The sequence below is a fragment of the Diabrotica undecimpunctata genome, chromosome 9 (genome assembly GCF_040954645.1).
Source record: "Diabrotica undecimpunctata isolate CICGRU chromosome 9, icDiaUnde3, whole genome shotgun sequence".
In the NCBI taxonomy this organism is placed as follows: domain Eukaryota; kingdom Metazoa; phylum Arthropoda; class Insecta; order Coleoptera; family Chrysomelidae; genus Diabrotica; species Diabrotica undecimpunctata.
Window position 1 is genome coordinate 99097560 of NC_092811.1, and position 7216 is coordinate 99104775.

The following is a 7216-nucleotide window of genomic DNA, read 5'->3' on the forward strand; positions in this document are numbered from 1 at the left end:
TAACAAAATCGCGGCCAGTGTGATGGTTAATTTGGCTTAATTTAATCAATAAAAATTAATTAAATTAATAATATTTAAGAAAGTGGTGAAAAACTCAACTCTTTTTAGATCTATTTTAAAAATAGACTAACGTACAAATTTTAAAATATATACATTCAACATATATGATATGAAATAAAGATGACTAAAAATATTCCGTATTTTTATTAATCGAGGTATGACACCTATTGGCGGAAATCATAAAATTACTTAAAATGATGTATTCCAAGAAAATATTTTCAACTCTCACGGCATAACCATAAGTTATAATAAGGTATAACAAAAAGAATCAGGAAAAAAGTGATGCGATTTGTGTTTGATGGTTATATAATACAAATAATTGTGATTTGTGAAGGAGATCCAGATATTTATCAACTTCATTAAATTTTCTTTTACGGTTAAAATTATTTGAATACGTATTATTTTATTATTTATATAATACAAATATATTTTATACGGTTATATAATACAAATAATTGTGATTTGTGAAGGAGATCCAGATATTTATCAACTTCATTAAATTTTCTTTTACGGATAAAATTATTTGAATACGTATTATTTTATACAGGGTGTTTCAAAAAATGGTTTCCTCGTCTCTAGGGTAGGTAAAAAACTGAAAAATAATTGGGGTTTGATTGGTAAAAAATTGTTGTAACGCCATCCGTTTTCAATATACAGGGCGTTGAAGAACGATTTTGACGAAACTACTGGCAACATTGTAATGAAATTTTATACGAATATGTTTTGGAAGCTGATACATCCCATGAATTTGTTTTTATATCTGATTCTCATAGAGGGCGCTAGTTACACGGATCGTACTAAGTATTAGTCAATATAACTTTTTTAAGAGTATAATTATTAATCAAAATTTTAAGTAAACTTAAACATCATTCAATTTTACACGAAAAAGGTACTCTTGATAAAATTCGATACTGTGTACCGTTTTCGGAATATATTGATTTGAAAATTATGAAGTAATAACTGATGCTGGTAGTAATGATAAAGTTCTAATAGGTATACCTCTATTTTCTACAAGTGTGCCATGGAAATTTGACATTTATTGATTGTTATGACGATAAATCAACAATAATTAGAGTTTTGAAACCTTGTTATTTGTAAAATCAAATCAAAATGTCAGCGGCAAAGGAGATAAGGAAGATAATCAAATAAAGATAAAATGTAAAAACTCAGAATTGGAAATAGTAACAACTTACGAATACCTGGGAAGTATAATAACTAATGATGGAAAAATAGACTGGGAAATAACAAATAGAGCAAAGAAATCAAACAAGTTATATTATGCGTTAGCCCCAATAATGGGAAAAAGAGAACTTGCACGAGAAACAAGAATAAAAATATATAAAACAATAGTGATACCGACTGTGCTCTATGCAAGTGAAAACTGGACAATTCTGGAAAAACATAAGAGCAGGATAAACGCAATGGAGATGAGACATCTAAGAAGGATAGTTGGAAAGACAAAATGGGATAGATTAAGCAACGAGACTATTAGGAGAATGGCCAACCAGGAACCGATAATGAACAAAATAGCAAAGAGACAAATGAACTGGTATGGGCATCTGATGAGGATGCAATCCAATAGAATAACAAGAAAAATTTATGAAGCAAAAAACATCGGAAAAAGAAAAAGAGGCAGACCAAGAAAAAAATGGATACAGCAAGTAGTAGAGGCGGGAAAACTTAAACAAAAATCACTCGAGGAATTGAAAATAATGGCAGGAAACAGAAAAGAATGGAAGAGGTGGGTAAATGGAAATTAAAATAGCTAGCCCAAATCCGACACCCTGTTAGGGTAAAAGGAAGGGGAGAAAGAAAGAAAGAAAGAAATCAAAATGTACTCAAATGTTGAATACACTGACATGTTTTTAACCTTGGGCGAATGTTTAGGATGTTCTTGTGCAGCTGTGACACTTTATGCAGAAAAGTTTCCCAGAAGAAACTTACCAAGTAAAAAAACATTTAGAGCCGTTGAACGACATTGTCGAGAAACTGGGAATGTGAAACCAAATAAAATAAATTCTGATAGACCAAGAACAACAAGAACAATTAATTAAGAAAATAATATTTTAAATTTACTTGATCAAGATCCAACAGTTAGCGTAAGGAATATAGCAAGACAAACAAATACTTCTTCTTCAAGTACTTGACGCATACTGAAAGAACAGCAATTACATCCTTATAATTACAGACAAATCCAAGAGCTCTTGCCAGATGATCTACCGGTTAGAGTGGATTTTTGTGAAACATTCAACAAAGGACAACCCACAATCCAATTTTTTTAAAATGCATTCTTTTTACGGACGAGGCCACCTTAACGCGACAAGGTATGGTTAACTCCCATAATGCACACTACTGGTGTGATGAGAATCCACGGATCAAAAGGGTATCACATTATCAACACTCATTTAAAGTTAATGTTTGAGCAGCAACTTTAGGTAACAAATTAATAGGTTATCATATTCTACCTGGAAATTTAAATGGTGATATGTATCTTGATTTTTTAAACAATTCCTTATTCGAGATATTAGAAGATTTAACGCTAAATGAGCGAAAATCTTTATTTTTTATGCACGATGGAGCTCCACCACACTTTGATAGAAGGTGTCGTAATTGGTTAAGTAATCATTTTCCAAATCGATGGATTGGTAGAGATGCAGAAGCTCCGATTCATTGGCCTCCTCGGTCATGCGATTTTAACCCTTTGGACTACGAAATTGGGTCGTATATTAAGGAAAAAGTCTATGCTACAGAGGTAAATTCACGCCAAGAATTGGAAGAAAAAATTCAACATCAATTTAATAATGACATCATAGCTGATCCCCTACCGTTTAGAAGGTTAATGGAATCTTTAGAAAAAAGAATAGACTTGTGTATTCGCGAAAACGGAGGGCATTTTGAACACTTACTGTACTTGAATTTTATTTTATGTTCTTAGTCATTAATTTAATTTTCTTTTTGTGAGTTTTGTTTAATTACTAACTATTTGATACCAGCATCAATTATTACTTATTACACAGTATCGAGTTTTACCAAGAGTACCTTTTTCTGAATGATGTTTAAGTTTACTTGAAATTTTGATTAATAATTATACTCTTAAAAAAGTTGTATTGACTAATACTTAGTACGATCCGTGTAACTAACGCCTTCTATGAGAAACAGATATAAAAACAAATTCATGGGATGTATCAGCTTCCAAAACATATTCGTATCAAATTTCATTACAATGTTGCCAGTAGTTTCGGCAAAATCGTAAAAAATGAGTAAATTTTTTTTTCTTCAACGCCCTGTATCTTGAAAACGGATGGCGTTACAAAAATTTTTTACTAAGCAAACCCCAATTATTTTTCAGTTTTTTACCTACCGTAGAGACGGGGTTACCTTTTTTTGAAACACCCTGTATATTACATTTTTTACATTTTCCGAGTTATATTAGTCTGATTATGTTTGCGGTAAAATCGAAATATTGAAGAACGTAAAGACTAAAAACATGAAAAGCAAGAAACAGACTAGAAACGTAGACAAACCCGTCATGACATCGATGATTGTATCATAATCAGCACTTTCTTTAGTAGCTGCCAAATGGGACAAAGAAAATGATGAACGCATAGCAAATTTATCATTTAATGCAGTCGATCATTGAGTGCTGATCAAACATTTAAATCTGAACGAGGATTCTCTGAGCAAAACTTCGTGTGGAAAAACGAAACCTGCGAAAATTGTGACTAATAGACTACTAGCCCACGGGAAATTTTTATGATTTATGATTTATATGTGAATCACATATATCACACATATACACACACATAATTCTTATCGGTACAGGTGAGTATACAGGTAAGGCATAAGGTAAACTTCAGTGGCGACTCGTGGCGGCTCGTGGCTTTAGAGAAAAGGTCGGCAAAGCTTTTTTTGTCTCCTCAGATAAGTATATCGTCTAAACAAAAGGCTTCAATCATCATAAGAGACTTTTTGTTTTTTTTTTTTGTTTTTTTTTTCTATAAATTTAGAACCAAATATGTTTATAAATTAACTGAAGTCTACGTTGTTTGGAAGTAGCAAAATGGGTTATAACGTCATCGAAAATTTATTTGAGTTTTGGAGAGATTTTATAAGTTTTTTTTCTATTGACATTTGAGACAAGCTTGACATTCTTTCTTGTTTCATGGTGTTTCTCGACAATACATTTTGATTCTTTTGAGACAAGAGAAATCCCGTTCATGTGAGGCAAAAGTTCGTGGTAATGAGAGAATTAATTTATTAATTTTGGTTTGGTTCAACAAACAACAGTTTGTTGTAATGAATTGCAGAATATAAAATTATACATATCTTATAACTTATCCCACCTTCCGAAAATATTTCAAATTATCATATAAAACTTTTAATTCATTTTTTAATTTTATTTTATCAATCAATTTTTAAATATTTAATCGTCAAAGAGGTCAAAAATTTGCAAATCTTCAAAATTTAAAAAACATGTATCTATTTCTATAATAATAGTATGAAAAATTTCATGCCCTTGTCTTTTTTGAGTGGTTCCATAATATCAAGCGAGTCCAAAAGGTTACTGCGTATTTATTTAAAATTACTATCATTACGAAAATCTCTGAGCTTTTGCACCAGTTTTGTTATTCTATTTTTGGAATCAATAATGTCAGTTGACTGATTTTAAACATCATTGAATATCAAATCAGTTTGGGGAAAAACTTTCTTAAACATATTTCAAATAATATTAAAAGAGTAATCATTTAATAATGTTTTTAAACCGATTGCTTCACGGATCGAGATATTAACACTTTGAAAATCGTCGCCTACAATAATACAACAAAAAACTTCCAAAAGCTGTTCACGAAAATCTGCCACAGTGAAAATTAACCGAGATTTAAAATTCTACCGCGTCTGACAAACTGTTGGCATTTTTTTTGAAGTCAAGTGTTCTAAAACATTAGTCCGTTTAGGCGAACTTGAGAAAAATTAAGCAAATCCGCTTAAACTGGCAAAAAAGACGACATTTTTTAATATTTTTACACGTATCGTGCAAAAACTAAATTCATTCTATGCGCATGACATTGAGTAAATAAAGCTTATGATGGAATAGTTTTAACTTTTGCCTGGAGACCGTTCGATTCATCAGACATCACGGCAGCGCCGTCATAAGTTTACCCTACCAATTTATTTTTGATATCAAAAAATTTTAATTTTTCCTTTAGAACACCAAAAATATATTCTGCCTTATGGCTTTTACTTACGTTTGTAAAACCTAAAAACCTCTAATAAATATTACCACGTAATGCGTATCGAACAATTTGATAATTGTGAATGACATAATATATCTATAGTTTCATCTACTTATTGCGAAACGGAATTGGTTTCCTGAATTTCAGTTTCCATGGCCCTGATTCTAATTGAGATTTCGACTCAAAACATGTCGAAATTAATATGGCGACGTCGAAATGCGACTTTGCGAACCTTGTGGACTTCAGCTGAACTAACCAAACGACGTCACTAATTTTCGATTTATCGAAATTAATTTCAACTTCAAGAAAATGGTTGAAATTTCATTTCAAGTCGAAATTAATCTGACATGACTCTGACTGGCTGGACTGGGAGAAGTGAACTTAGGTTCAGTTTAGGTAGGCGGTGTTGTGTTTTGATCCTTGCAAGGAAAACTGAGGCAAAAAGTATTAATATGGCTGTGTTTTACGGACATTTGCTAGTTTTGGAGGAATTAGAGAGGATAGATATCCGACGCTCAGAACGGAGGATAAGAAGAATGTTACGGGATACTCAAAATTCTTTTTCACTAAGTGATGCTCAATTTAGGCAGCAATTCCGGCTTAATAAACAAGCTGCAAATTATTTAATAAGGGTATTAGAACCATATTTGAAAGAAGGTGTTTATGCCTCTAGGATACCCAAAATGTTTAGGGTTAGTATTACTAAGCTGCAGTAAATTTAAAAATATATTAGAATATAACCACCAAGTCAAATCTTAGTGGTTATAACTTAAGGATCTCCCATATCGCCTTTTTTTTCTTGCCATCTTTTCTTTCAATTCAAAATATAATTGAGAATGGTCACTATTTATGTTTTAACAACTCAAACAAGAAAAAAAAGACGTTCACGTAACGTAAACAAAACAAACATTCAACAAGCGTAGTGCAGCCAATAAACAACAGGGCCAACCCAAATTTTCAGCAGTGTCAAAATGATAAAGTAAATATCCCCAGTTTTAACTTCAATCGAAATGAATGAGAATCGCTAGCGATTGCGACTGTCATGGCGTAGTCGCTTTTAAATTTCGACATCGAAATGAAATAGAATCAGGACCCATAACGTTACTCAAAATGTAACTAATAGATTCTATTAATTTATTCTGGATTGTTTTAGATACGCCGCTAAATGTCTTCGAATCAGAAAGTAAATAAAAAATTTCAAATAGTATTTCTTAAATATTTTTATTAGTTTTCTATAATTACCTTGATTTAACGAATGCTCCGATTCATCGTGTCCCCTAAATGATAATTGGGCATTATCTAATAACACATAGATATTTTGTTTTCCTAATAAATATAATTTAACCTGGCTGTATGTATGATTTTTCGAAATATCATGTTTCTGTAAGGCCCTAAATAATTATTTAAATGATCTTAACCAGATTCCCACCACGGATTTTGATATTTATCCCTATTTGTCGAAAATAAGATGCACCGCCAACAGAAAAGTTTGTTTTTTATTTCACTTCCGGTAAGCCATAAGTACTTGTACCAATTATCTGAAAATAATCTATTACTTCCCTTAACCCCGCACTAATGTTTATATTAATTATTGAAATAAATGTTCAAAATGTGGCCCATCAACTTCCAAACATTTATGAACTTTTTTAATCAGAGTTTCATTGGTAGCTCTTGATATCGATTCTCCATCTGTTTCGTTAAAAACTTGAAGAACTTATTTATCATATCTTCCTTAGTAGTGACAGGCTCAGAAAACACCTTATTATTAACGTATCGAAAAATAAAGTAATCTTCTTCTTCTGCTAGTACCTATCCTCTATGGATGTGGGCTACCACAATGGCTCATCGTATTTTATTAGCAGCTGTTCGAAATAGGTCTGTGGTGGTCATACCTGTCCACTATCTCAAATTCTTAAGCCAGG